Source organism: Microcebus murinus, chromosome 8 (assembly GCF_040939455.1).
Source record: "Microcebus murinus isolate Inina chromosome 8, M.murinus_Inina_mat1.0, whole genome shotgun sequence".
Taxonomy (NCBI): Eukaryota; Metazoa; Chordata; class Mammalia; order Primates; family Cheirogaleidae; genus Microcebus; species Microcebus murinus.
The window spans coordinates 85,551,456-85,565,709 of record NC_134111.1 but is presented as its reverse complement, the minus strand read 5'-3'; positions in this window follow the sequence as shown (position 1 = coordinate 85,565,709).

The following is a 14,254-nucleotide window of genomic DNA, read 5'->3' as shown; positions in this document are numbered from 1 at the left end:
GTTTAGCTTAAAGAATGTTTCCAGCTTGGGGGAAACAAACCTCCTAAAATCATTTTTGAAATACTGCTTATATTGCTTCAGTGAAACTTTCTTTTTCTTTATGATTCCACTCTACTCATCATTTTTTGCAGTATTTTCATTAGCTGTGAAAGGAACTGAACCAGTCAGGCAGTCCAGGGATTTAACCTCTATCCAAAGGCCCACTTCAAAACAACTAAGGATTATTTGGATTTTCTTCTTATTTTCACTAAAATGTCTCTAGTTCCAAGGACACTGCTTAAAAGAGGGAAATAATTGCATCAGCTGCTACCATTTGATGTTTGTAAATTGGGCTTGACTCTTAGAATCACAAAGTTTCAGAGCTGGAGTTAATGCTGGAGATGAGCTCTCGCAACCCTTTGTTTAAGATGAGAAAAGTCAGGCCCAGAGAGCTGAAGAACCAGAACTTGTGTCTTCTAGATGGACATGTCTAATTTGTGTGGGTCAGTTTTTCTTCAGTAAGATTTCTCTAGGATGTCTATGCTCTCGCAGGCTGTCTTCTCTGCACAACACCAGGGGGCACCATTCACAATGTGACGAGTCCATGGCGCCCCCTGGAGTTGTGCAGCAATTCTAAGTAGGCCATTGTCTGTGCCTCACACCCATACTTTCTCACTGGTGGTGATGTATTTCTTTCTGTTGCTTGAAAACGGTCCCTAAGACTCTACCCATATCACAACTTCAGTTGGCAAATGTTTTTGTCAGAGATACAATGAACTGGAAACACAAAGAATACAATAATTCCTTTAAATCCTAAATTTTAATTGCAGCGCGTGCAATTAAAATGCATAGCGCCCAGGCCCAGAGATGGCCTGAGCAACATGCATTGCAGCACAGTTGGCATCAGGCCATGAAATGGCTTCTGGATATCATGAGGGATGTGCTGGGTCTATTTTACCACTTTGGCTGCAGCATTGTCAGTACTTCAGACACTTACCACACATCTCAGAGATAACACGGTGTGGATCGGAGGGTCCAATTTGGCCCTATGTCTGTCCCTTCTGTGAAACTTTTCTGGGGCCTGGCCCTTGGTTCCAGCCACCAATATCTGCAACTGAAGGGAATCAAGCAGCGCTAGGGTTCTGAAGCTATGACCAAGAAAGAAAAAGAGAGAATTGAAAGCGTTTCCATCCATTTTACTGGCAATGAGTCAAGGAAAACAGTTCAGAAATATTTATTAGAAGAGGGGCTCGGGAAGTCACCGCTACTTGGAAGTTTGTGGCTCAACTCTTGCCTGCCGTTATCCGTAGATAACCCCAACAATTTAGATTATAGAAGCCACATACAAATAATTCAAGGCAAAGTTATAAGCATTCCCTAAAACCTGTTCTTCACTTGGTTGACTAAAACCAGAAAAAGTGTCTAGTGCTTATTATTACTAGGCAAATTTCTGAAATCAGAGAATTCCATGCAACTTGACTCTTGGGCTGAATTTGCATTTATATGAATAGCAGTATCAAGTGTGTATTTGAGAGTTGGCTCCTGTCTGTCATTTGTTTTTTCAATTACACTTATTAAATCCCTTGACTTTTTTTTTTTTTTTTTTCCTTTTCTCCTCTATGCCTTACAAGGGACTTCATCACTTCAGATTGCTTTAAGGATGAAGGTGGAGGCAGAGAGAATACAAAGTGGACATTACATAGGAAGGTAGTGGCAGAGGCCAAAGATAGACACCTGGGAAGACCAGCTCCAAGTTGTGCTGTTTAATATAAGCAGCCTTGTGCAGAGAGCAGCTGCAGGCTTATTCAATTATTCTGACTTTAAACACTGCCAGAGCACCTTATCAAGCTAAATGCTTTAATATATATCTACACATATACATATATGATTACTACTCAAAATAATCCCATGAGGCAGATTTGTACATTATTGTGTTTCTGGGTTACAAAAGAAACTGGCATGTGGTGAGGTTATGTAGTTTGTCAGGTAATCATGAGCATAGCCATGAATCAGAAACGGCGATGTAGGCAGCATTTTGTTCTGCTCACTTGTAGAGGTTGTAGACTTCCCTGGGTTTTATTCTATAAAAGGAACCATGACTACGGAAGTTGGTATAGGTACCAGAAAGGATTTGGGTTGTGGGAAGGGTGTCACAAGAAGGAATGCAAAAGTCGGCCAACCAGAAATCCCTCTCTCTAGCACAAGGTCATTGCTCTGGTATCTGTCTTCTCAGCCTCATGGGTTAATGAGGTTACCTCTGGCTGTTCCTATCCAGTCTCAGGTGGCAAAGACTCAGGTAGGAGAAAGTTTTAAGCTTGTGCACCACAGCACAAACTTAATAAGTTCTGCCATTTGCTCTCCGCCTTCCCCCTTCTCAGTTATTGGAAATCATCAGATAGATAAGGTTGCCATTGTCAGTTTTTCTATGTTCCTAAAAATGTGAATTAAAACAAACATACAACAACCACACACAGAGAAACTCAAGTAGTTTTATAAAATCCTGCGAAATGACCATGGAGCTAAAAACAAAGAGATAATAGCCTTTCCTCTTGTCTCCTAATTTTGATACCGAGAGAGTGGAAAATGAATTTAAAAGACATTTCGACACAAGCATAAAAGTTATATTAAACTGTTGGAAGGAAAGGTGCTCATTCAAGTTAGTGGAAAGGCTACACGTGGGACAGATGGGGTGTCATTGTCATGTGTCATAATGTGGCTCCAATAAAATGAGTTATTGTTTTCATAGAACATTTGTCACAAAAGCACATTCTTACCTCAGTATTATCCATGAGTGCAAAGCAAGAACTCAGATTTTATTACCAGATTTTACATCTATTAATAGAATCTGAAGTAATAATCCTGATGATACTCCTTATATTATTATTAATACTACCCTTAGTATTAGTTCTACCTATTTATTGCTTCCCTGCTATGTGCCAGGTGCTGTGTAGGCATTTCACATGTGATCAGAAGTGCACTGGGTTAAATCATGGAGCAGGTTTTTAATTAGTCCTTGGTCTATATTTCCTATCTCCATGGCTACCTTTGCATTTTGTGATCTCAAAGTTTAGCCATACTTTCCAGAAATTCCCAGAGAAGTAGATTTCTTTTTCTTCCCTCAGTCTCACTGAGCCTCAAGAGAAATAATGAGTATTATGGAATTGCTGCTTATGGAGGAAAGTCGAAAAACCGTAGATTACAGAAATATAAAATTAATGCATGGGTGGAAATACTATAACACTGTAGTTGGATATGTTACTATAGTTTTCATTTCTACTCATCTTTTAAAATATAGTAGGTAAGATAACTCTGAGAACCTGAACCCCTAGCATTCAAACTTGTTCTGTTTCAATAAGAAAGCAAGACCGTGGTAGCTTCCACTGACAGTCATGTTTTTGTATGGGTTCTCCCCTGGACAGCTGGTCACATGAGAAATTGCTTTGGCTGTTAGTGTCTTTTGGATCATGGTAGCTCTCACTCTGCCTAAATGTGAAGCAAACCACTTCTGCAAAGAGCCCACTTAAGAAATGGCTTTGCTTGACATCTGCAGACTGAAGGGTTCACCCTCCCTGAAAAACAGAACACTTTACTCGATGGAAAGTTGATTACCTGTAGAAAATACATAATATTCCAATACAGAGAAAATGCAAAATTGCTTCTTTTATTTTCACATTTTTCCACTGTGCCAGAACGAATTACCTATTCCTTTGTAAGTTTGGAAGAAGGAATGTCATACTAAGGAAAAAATAACTTCATCTAAAAAGCATTTGTTACTTCCAAGTAGTAATTATTTGGCAGTGTTTCCTCATATCCTCAGCAGAAAAATTTGTCCTAACAGACACAGTCCACACAATCAGAATGTGTTTACATGTGGAAAGTCCTATAGATACTTGCTAGTTAGGTCAGACCACTGGTTGTTCTGCTTTTTCTCCTGCATTCCTGGTATTTTTCATGTTTTCTGTGATCCCAACACAATTGAAGATTTGTAGAGGTGTCAGTTGGAAGGTCCATGGGGAGTAGCCACTTTCCTTTTCAATCTTATCGAGTCTACAGAAAAGTAGCAAGATCAATGCCAAAACACAGTAAAGTTCACTTAAGGATGAAAGTGGAAATCTCCTAGATTCAGGAAACATTAAAATTACTGTGTGGGTGGCAATATTAAACCACCCTCATCGTTGACTTACTACATTTTTCATTTCCACCATTTCATTCTACTGTGATTACCAATGTAGCTACCTGAAACACACAGAAAGTTAATATGGCTGTTTAAGCAATAGTTGATAGATTTCAGGGATCTCCCTTTTACATAGTAACCGTGTTAAAGGTTGCTTTACTAATGAGCTTTACTTATGAGTGTTCCTAAGTTTTTTTTTTTTTTTTTTTTTTTGAGGCAGGGTGTTACTCTGTTGACCAAGCTAGACTGCAGTGGTGTCATAATAGCTCACAACAACCTCAAACTCCTGGGCTTAAGTGATTCTTCTGCCTCATCCTCCTGAATAGCTGGTACTACAGGTGCATGCCACCATGCCCGGCTAATTTTTTCTATTTTTCATAGAGAGATGAAGTCTCGCTCTTGCTCAGGCTGGTCCTCAACTCCTGGCCTCGAGCGATCCTCCTGCCTTGGCCTCCCAGAGTGTTAGGATCATAAATTTTATGTATAGATATGTCATTATCTTGCCAGGGAATGGAAACAGACATAAATAGATCCCTGTGACGCCAATTTATTTTCAGAACTTGCACGAGTTATGTTTAATTTACTCAAATTTGTTTCAATCCCTAATTTCTCTTGTTTGTCCTCTTACTACCTGACAGCCCCATTTACTAGTACCCCAAGTCTTTCCTCTTCTAGGGATCCTTTCGTAGCGCCCCTGGGTAGTCGTGAGCCCTTGAGTGAGGAGTGGTTGGCCACGTCTACCTCTCTATTGGGCTTTAGCAATACTAAGAACATGTTGTCAATAAAGGATCTGCTGCCGTGGTGTGGGAGCAGAGGCAAAGGCCACCTAATGTGTATTGTAAACAAATGACTACATGGGGACCAATAGTTCATATTATTAGAAAACGAAGACTCTGCCACTACTTGCGGCTGAGCTCCCCAGGTAATCTTGACCCCCTCTGCTTCTAGCATTCACTTTTCTTCCTCGCTGAATAATTGCTGGTTGTCTTTGTTAACCACGTACCACAGTGTGTGGAAATAGTGGTGCTGTCACGATTTTTACATTTTAACTAAGGCAAGGTGAGCTGTGAAGGAGAGAAGGTTTGGCTTGAGCCCCACTTGGCACAAATTCATTTTAAAAGTACTATGCAATGAAAGCGGCGACCTAAGTACAGAGTAATTTCATTTTTTTTTCCACATGGCAAGTTGTTCTCTGAACTACTGTAATTCTCATGACTTTGACATGGTTATTGCTATTTTGGCTGCTGCTGCTGCTACTGTGACACCTGAAGAGCCACCCGTTTAGAGGAAGCTTGTGTTTTTAAACTTAGAATGCTACCGAAGCCCCGAATTGCGTGACTCTGTGTTGGAATCTTCTAGAACTGCGAGTCTTTCATCTGAAAGAAGATGAGGGATGTAATTATCCAACACCTGAGCATAAGCATGAATCACTTTAACAGATGTGCATAGATGATTTGATAATTCCATCGATCTGAGATATAAATTAAAGAAAACATAGTGACTGTTTGACTTCCTCAAACGTTATGATGATACCCCTGTGTAGAATCGATGCAATAATGAAAATGACTCAGCACTTTCCCTATGAACTCAATTTCTAGAAAAGCTTCATAATTTAGATATAAAACTGCAATGGGACAAAGCCTGGACCTGGGAATGGCTTTCGAACAAGTGCTGTTAACCTCTCGAGCTTTTTCAAATTGTCTCCATGGTTCCCAGTGTCTAAAGATGTAAATCACATATGCATTCTTATGTGCTTGTAAGAAGAAATGGATTATAAAAAAGACATTTAATGAGGAAACAGATTTTGATCCTTTAGTTTCTATGACTTTTTAAAGTTAAAAATAATTCAGAAAACCCACAAAACTGGCAACTAGTAATAGTAAAGGCAAATGGTTAGCAGCGAAATACTGAAACTGTCACACTGGCTCCGTGCTCCTTGCTCTGGAGTCACGGCACCCGTGATTAACATCCCAGCTCTCCAGCTTGTGATTGTGGTCAAGTTGATAAACTTCTCTGAGATTCAGTTTTTACATGTTTAACATGGAGAGAAATATGGAATCTGTCTTTCAAAACAGCACATTTCCTTCCTTTCTAGGAATCCAAGAGGTGGCCTTTGGAGAGGACCCTGTAATATGGTGGCAAGAGCGCTGGATGAGCAGTCCAGCTTCTGGTTCTGGTTTTGTCTATCCTGTGATTGCTTGTAAGCTCCTTATTCTCCTTTGATCATTTTCTCACTTGAGCAATGTCCACGGTGTATTTTGTTTCTATGCACCGGATACATTGGGTTGAGCTCCTTTGTAAGTTAGAATCATCACATATTGGCAACTTCATGTAGTGGAAGCCAAAAAAGGTTTTTTTGCCTCTAAAAATTTAGGAAGAGAGACTCTATCATGAACTTAGGTGCAAAAAAAAGTTAAGAAAAGAGACTATAAATGATTAGAGGATGGGATGTGTTTGAGGAGTGGAAGAAGAGCCAGTTTTTCCAGGTTCTTTCCTTTTGGTTTTTTTTTTTTTTTTTCTCTCCATGTGTTAAATTCAGAGTAATTTGATATGCTTTGTTGTTGTTGTTGTTATTGTATTTTGACATCATCAACATGGGTTTTGACAGACTGCTTTGTTCTCCAGTGACCTGGTTACTGGTGGCAAGTGGTTCATTTCTGGGCTCCACCTGCTAAGCAGGCTCTAAAGAAAGCAACGTCAATTAAAAAGATGACCCCCTGGTGAGAATTGGAAACAATGGCATATTAAGAATAGTTGAAGGAACTAAAGATATTACTCCAGAGAAAAGAAAAGTTAGAAGGATACTACAACTGTTTTCAGAAACAGGAAAGGCTGGTGTGTAAAAGAGAGATTAGGTTTATTTGGCTTGGATTTAAGATATTGAAATAGGACCAAGCGTAGGGATTAGTGTGAGGCCTATCTCCTCTCATGCTTTAGGGATTGCAAAAGTCAGATGTCTTCTAACTAGAAGGGTTACCTCAAGAGGTCGTGAATTCCTGGAATTAATGGAGAATAACTATTTGGTAGGAACAACATACAAAGGATGCAAATATGAGAGGATTGGCTGGTTCTAAGCCTTGCGTGTTTTCTTCTAATGTTCAAATTGTATGATTTCATAAATTCTTGATCATTCTAGAGTTGTTACAGGATCAGCTAACAGATATAACAGACCCATTCTTTGAAAACTGTAGAACACTTTGCAAATGGAATACGTGACCTTTCATTTCCTTTGTTACTATTATTCCTATACCCAAGGGATAGCTTTAAAATTAATGTTAACAGTTATATAACTTGTAATTTATTGTGAGTGATAGAAATGAGCTAATGTTTATTTCAGTTCAGTGGCTGGGACTTAAGAACAGTAAGTAAAAAAGGATGAGTTCTCCCTAAAGTGGAACTGATAAGGAAGACTTCCTTTATACTGTGGAGATACCTGCCTAGAACAGTTTTGGGGCTAATATTAATGTATCAGTTAAGGTCAAATATGTGTTGGTACTTAAATACTGGTGGTCTATCAGACAATGAGCAGGGAGAGGAGGGCTACCTTAGGTAGAGTGGTCAGGGAAGGCCTGTTGGAAGAGGTCTCATTCTCAATTACCATTTCCTACCAGCTCAGGTGATAAGATAGAGTTAGTCCAGGTGTAATCTGATAAACATTCCGGGCAGAGGCAATGGCAAGTGCAAAGGCCCTGAGGCAGGAAGGAGCTTAGTTTAATGAATAAGAGAAAAGGCCTACGTGGGGATGAGTAGTGTATATTGAAGGTCAGAAGTGGCAGCATCATGTGGGGCCTTGGAGACTGGGGGAAGGATTCCATTCTGAGCATGATGGGGCATCATAGGAGAGTTATAACCAGGGGAGCAAGCTGTCTGTGAGGTGGGAAATGGGTTTTAGTGAGGAAAGAAAACAAACAAGGAGAGCAGGGAGAACAGTAGGAGAAAACAGAATTCTCCCAATCTCCTCTAGCTGGGCTTTTTTGAAAGAGGCAGGTCAAGGTGGAATGAAGCCAGGTTTGAGTTTCCTTGTGTTTTTTGTCCTCATATGGGTAATGATGACTTTCTTTACACCAGGCTGTTGTTTTGCCATTAAATGCCTCAGGCCCTAACCATGCCACTCATTTTATTCTACCTTGAAGAAACTTAATAATGCCAAAAAAGTATTGTGTGAAGATGGGGAATTTGATCCATTTTCAATTTACTCTTTAACCAAGTTTCTAAATGGTGATGTAGTTCTATGTATCTATAGTAAACAAAATGGAAATGTAAACAACTCTGTAGATAAGAAATAGCTTTATTCCCCCACAAATATCTGAACTTCTCCCGCCCCCCAGTATTTCAATTTATATTCAGATATTCTGAGACGGAGTAGCCATTGACTATTTTTGAAAATATTAATACTTATCACCTCTCTGTAGCTATATAAATTATCTGTGCTAATTGAGTGATACTTAATCAACAAAATATATTAATATAACTACAGAAAATAAAAATTATAGCTGATATTTACTGGGCACTTGTATGCTGGACACTGATCTAACTCATTTACAGTACATTCTCATGTACTAACTCATTTAACTCTAATGATAATGGTATGTGAGACACACCATTTTTATACAGATTTAATATGAGAACAAGCTGAAACAGTTAGAAACTGCTCCAACCCCACCTGCATTGCATTTCAGGGGCCAAAGATTGGAATAAAAAGCAAAAAGTTCCATCAAATCAAGTGGACAGTTATATGTTTTTAATGCTCTTGTCTCAACAATTATTGACTATTAATCTTAAAGTTATCGACTGACTTTTCTCTCATAGCAGATGATCTTCAGCCAGATTCAATTGATGTATCTGGGAGCATGGTAAGGCTATGAACAATGAATTACTTCTCAAAATGTTTCTTAGAACATTTGTCAGAAGAGACAATTCAAGAGTGGATATGGAAAGGGGATTCCATGCCCAGAGCAGTTAGGGAGCTACTGCTATATACACATCCTCTTTTTAGGGAGGTGCAGTGTACATTTATGTACTAAAGGTTTTTGAAAAATCATTTTTAAATCCAGCATTTCCCAGACTCATTCCCTTTGGAAATGCTGCCCCCCCCCACCACAAGTAACAGTAATAACAATTTTTGTAGAACACACTTTGTGAAATGCAATGTTTTGGATATGGAGTTGCTTACTTTGGGCATAGACTGCCTGACTGCATGCAGAGTTTTGTCTGTTTGCACATGTACTTCCTGCCTCCTTTGGCTCCCCCTACCTCCTAGGCCTGGGGTTCATTGCCTTCCTCTGATTCTTAAAAGAATCTCTGGCCCTCAAGGGAGTTAAGAATCCAGACAGGGATTTTCCCTGCAGAAAAATGGACCAGGTAGGATAAGATCCTTTTTCAGCAAGTGCAAAAAGAATTCACTAGGAACTAATGAATTCATTACTTATTTAAAGTGAGATATATGGATAGAGATAGAGGTAGAGAAAGAAAGAGAGAGAAAGAGAGAGGGAGATCAACAGTCCTCCTCCTTCCACCCCAGTCTTCCTAAATACAAACCACTCCATTGATGTGTGGAACTGTCTTGTACTTGGCATTTCTAAAAATAAAAATAAAAGTAAAGTCAGCCAACCCTTGGCTCTGAAGCTGTCAGTGAAAAACTGGAAATGGAATCTTTTTGTGTATCACTAAGCTTTGTTTGAGACAGGATTATGTGATAACTGTCTACAGTGTATTCGGTTTGATAGTCAAGTGATCTGATACTTTTAAGTAAGCTGTGAAAAGTGGAGTACTTCACTGGAACAGGCCAGGGCATTAGTGAGAGGAAAAACAACAATGGGGCAGTGATGCAAAATCATCGACTTTCTCACTAGGGTGTACGTTAGGTTTGTGCAGGGATCACATTCTTCTCACTCACTGTTGTATTCTTAGAGCCTAACACAGTGCCTGGCACATAGCAATACTTAATAAATATTTTAGGAATGAATATAATATAGGTTAATTATAATTTTTATTGCCAACAAAGGTCAGAGTTTTTTCTGGTTTAATTCTCTTATATTTATGTATGAGAAAATCTTGGCTCCAGTGTTTAACAACTGAGAATAACTTGGTTGGGTAGAACCAGAAAACTGAAACTGGCAAGACACAAGTCAAGGAAGGGTAAACATTTTTTTTTTTTTTTTTTTTTTTGAGACAGAGTCTTACTTTGTTGTCCAGGCTAAAGTGAGTGCTGTGGCATCAGCCTAGCTCACAGCAGCCTCAAACTCCTGGGCTCAAGCCATCCTGCTGCCTCAGCCTCCCGAGTAGCTGGGACTACAGGCATGTGCCACCATGCCCGGCTAATTTTTTCTATATATATTAGTTGGTCAATTAAATTCTTTCTATTTATAGTAGAGATGGGGTCTTGCTCTTGCTCAGGCTGGTTTTGAACTCCTGACCTCGAGCAATCTGCCCACCTGGGCCTCCCAGAGTGCTAGGATTACAGGCGTGAGCCAAGGGGTAAACATTTATAACAGTTTTACTGCTGTTAGGTGGCAAGGTATATGGTATAGAAATCTGCTTTTGTTTTTAAAAAAAAAATTGCTCTATATGATACGGTATGGTACAATGTATTTGAAATTTTCTTTTTAAAAATTTGTTCTCCTATAATGAATAAATAATGATTCAAAATAATCTTATGACTATATAAGACATGGATTTCTTAATTTTCCTTTCCAAATTAAGCTTAAATCATTCAGTCCATTATACTATCCTTCATAGGTAAAATTAGCCCAGGAAGTAATTATTAGCAATAGAATCAGAATATTTGGCAGAACCTGAATCTTTTTAAAATTTAAATAATAATTTTATATTAATTTCTCTTTAGCATTACAAACCATTTATTTTTGTATGTTAGAAAAAAATACTCAGATTCTCACTTAAAAAAGTATACATTAAGATTTCTAAAATACCTTCCTTTTCTAATGAGAAACTCACATATTTAAAATGCAAAGAGCAGCTAGCAAATGAGAAGCTTGTGAAAATATCATAAATGAGTTGGACATCTTAGGGAAAATGGGGAAAGGCAAAACTTTATCAGACTCCCAGACTACTGTGGCTCTTAGAAAACAAGAAATGGGTAATTTGGTGGCACTTTTCCCAAGAATGTGAATATCCCAAAGTTGTCACTGAGTTCAAAAATTGGCAGATGAATGAAATGAGGCCATGGCATGGGGCCAGAGGAATAGGGTCTGGCCATTGAAGTTTTAACAGACAGGAGCCATTACTAAATCATTATAAATAGTCATTTCTCTCTAACAAGTCAACAGAAGATGTTCTCCTAGTTCCTTTCACCTGAAGGTCTAACAAAGTCTGGTTTGTTAATGCTTATTTCTTACTGGCAGAAATGTCTGAATCACACACACAGTCAATATGTTCTTCAAATAGTAAAAAAGTTAGCTTTGGGACTTTTTCTTCTCATAGAAATATTCATTATTTCGTTCTATTGTTCTGTGTATTGGGTTCTCAATATAAGTATTTGACATATTAAGATTTAATAAAAACATAAAAATAACAATTTGAAAAGTAGCTTCTTATTCTATCAAATAGCTATTGTATTCATCTATGTGCAAACATATATTTATATAGCTTATAATAAGTACTATATTTTTTAAAAATCTACCCAAATGTATCTTTAAAAGACAGGCTCTTTTGCAAATTTGCTAATATTTTAGGTAGATAATACATATTTAAAATAGCGTTTGTATTTAAAGACTATCATTAAAATTTTTCTAGCTGTTATCTGGACTTTAATAACAATAGAAGCAAACCTGCTGTTTATAAACACAAGAACACATCATATTCATATCATTGTTTCCTGCCTGCTGTCTTCTCAAAAATTAGTAAAATTAATTCCAATACAGAGAAAGCACAATCCTTCCATTAATTCAGGAAGGATGAAAGTTGGATTCAGACTTTGCTCAAGTAGGTAGCATTTCTCATGGCTAGAGAAATATGCTACAAGCCAAAGCCAAGGAAATCTGTGCTGGGATAGGCAGCCACCCCTGCGGTGGGTTTTCAGGGATGCAAGGAAGTAATACTCCAGATAATGATGCTCATGACCCTTTGCATTTGGACAACTCCTGGTCATTGTGAGATGTCCAGGGTATCTCATGTTCACCACCTTGAGCTAGAGAGTGAACTACTTTTGTCAAATTTTGTTAGCAACAGCTTTAGTAAGGACCCCTTTTATTTGGGACAGACTATAAAAATGACTTATATTGCTTTTTATGATTTTTAAAAAGAAGAAATGCTCATTGACAAGCAAAAATGTATGAAATTAGTTGGAAGAAGAGGAAAAAGCAAGAACTGTGGAGTTAGGTAAACTAGAGTTTAAATAGTGGCCCAACTTCTACCTATTTTTCTTGGCTCAGTCACTTTATTCTATAAATGAGGTTATAATACAATGGATGGTTTAAGGATTAAAACTTTTTATGAAATTCTGCATGAAAATTGCTTAACATGTTTCCTGAAATATGGTAGCTTTTGAATCAATAGTACATATTTCTATTATAATTAATGTTGTTCTATGAAAAAAAGTAGTGATCTATTATTCTACCACCGGGTGCTAAAAGTTTTGACATTTTCAAGTGTTCCTCTTCATTTTTTAGGCATAATTTTATATTATTGAGATCATATTGCATATATAGCTTAGTATGCTTTGTTTTATTTAACACAATATAGCATCAAAAAGAGATACTGGTTTTCATCTATCAATTGGTAATGATGATGAACGATAACATTCAATGCTGGCAAGAGTAAGAGTTATGGGCACTATGATATATCATTGGTGGGGGTATCAGACTGTGTAAACTTTCTAGAAAGCAATTTAGGAAATATTTTTAAAGAACATTAAAAATCTTTTACCTTTTGACCTGGTGATTTTACTTCTATATAGCTAATCTTAGGAAATAAGTGAATATATGAGCAAAGACTCGTGGTCAAGGAAGTTCATGGAAGAGCCATTTATAACAACAAGAAGACAAAAATTATTACAGTCCACCATAAGGAAACTGCTAAGTAAATTATGCTACAGTCAAAAACTGGAATATTTACAGATTTTAAATTGAACATTTCAAAGAATAATTAATAATCTATAAAAATTTTCTTAAGTATGTATGATGTAAAATGCTAGGATTCTAATTTTGTTTCCAGAAAAAGCAAGCATATAAGGAGAATGGGCTGGAAAAATGTATATCTAAATGTTAGTAATAATTATCTCTGGCTGATGGGGTTATATATGATATTCATTTAAGTATTAATTTATTTTTATTTCTCAAATTTTTACTTTGATCATGGGCCTATGTAAACATAAAAAGCAAATATGTATGTATGTGTATGTGTGTACATATATATGAAAAGCAGAAGCAAACATTATATTCTGAGAATTTTCCCATGCCACAAAATAATCTTAAACTATCAGAACTATGTATTTTTAAGAGGTTTAGAGTATTTCATTTTGTGATTGCACCATAATGTATTTAACCCTTTTTGGTATTATTTAAAATATGTAGATTACTGCAATATACCTCTTGGTCGATAAATAAACTTTGGTTTGCATTTCTAGACCATTTCCTTTGTGGCATAAAGGCATCACTGGGTCATGCAAATGAATCTGGAATATGTTTGGGTGCATGAATACACCAACTCGGTGTGTACCTTCAGGGCAATCCAAGGTGAAGAAAATGGGACAATCTCTGCAGACTAATTGAAAGAAACAATATGGCACCTCTGGGGATGAAGGTAAAGGGTTTTCTCATTGGAGACCAGAGTATTCTGAGAATGACTTACTTCTTGAGAGAGTATTTAACTAGCATGATGCTGTGGCCAGTCCATGTTTTCATCATTTATCTTGAGCATTCTTTTAGATTTTTTCACCTTGTTAGGCTCTTAATGCTCAAGACACACTTGTGGTATAATGATTTCTGATGTGGGCTAAGAATGGTTCTGCTGCAGCTTTGTATACCTACTTTTATCTTTGCAACTTCTCTTTTATATTGAAATGATCTATTTCCTTAAGTTGTCTGCATACCCTACTCCACTGCATGCTTCTCAGGGGCAGAGACTATGTCTTATCATCTTATA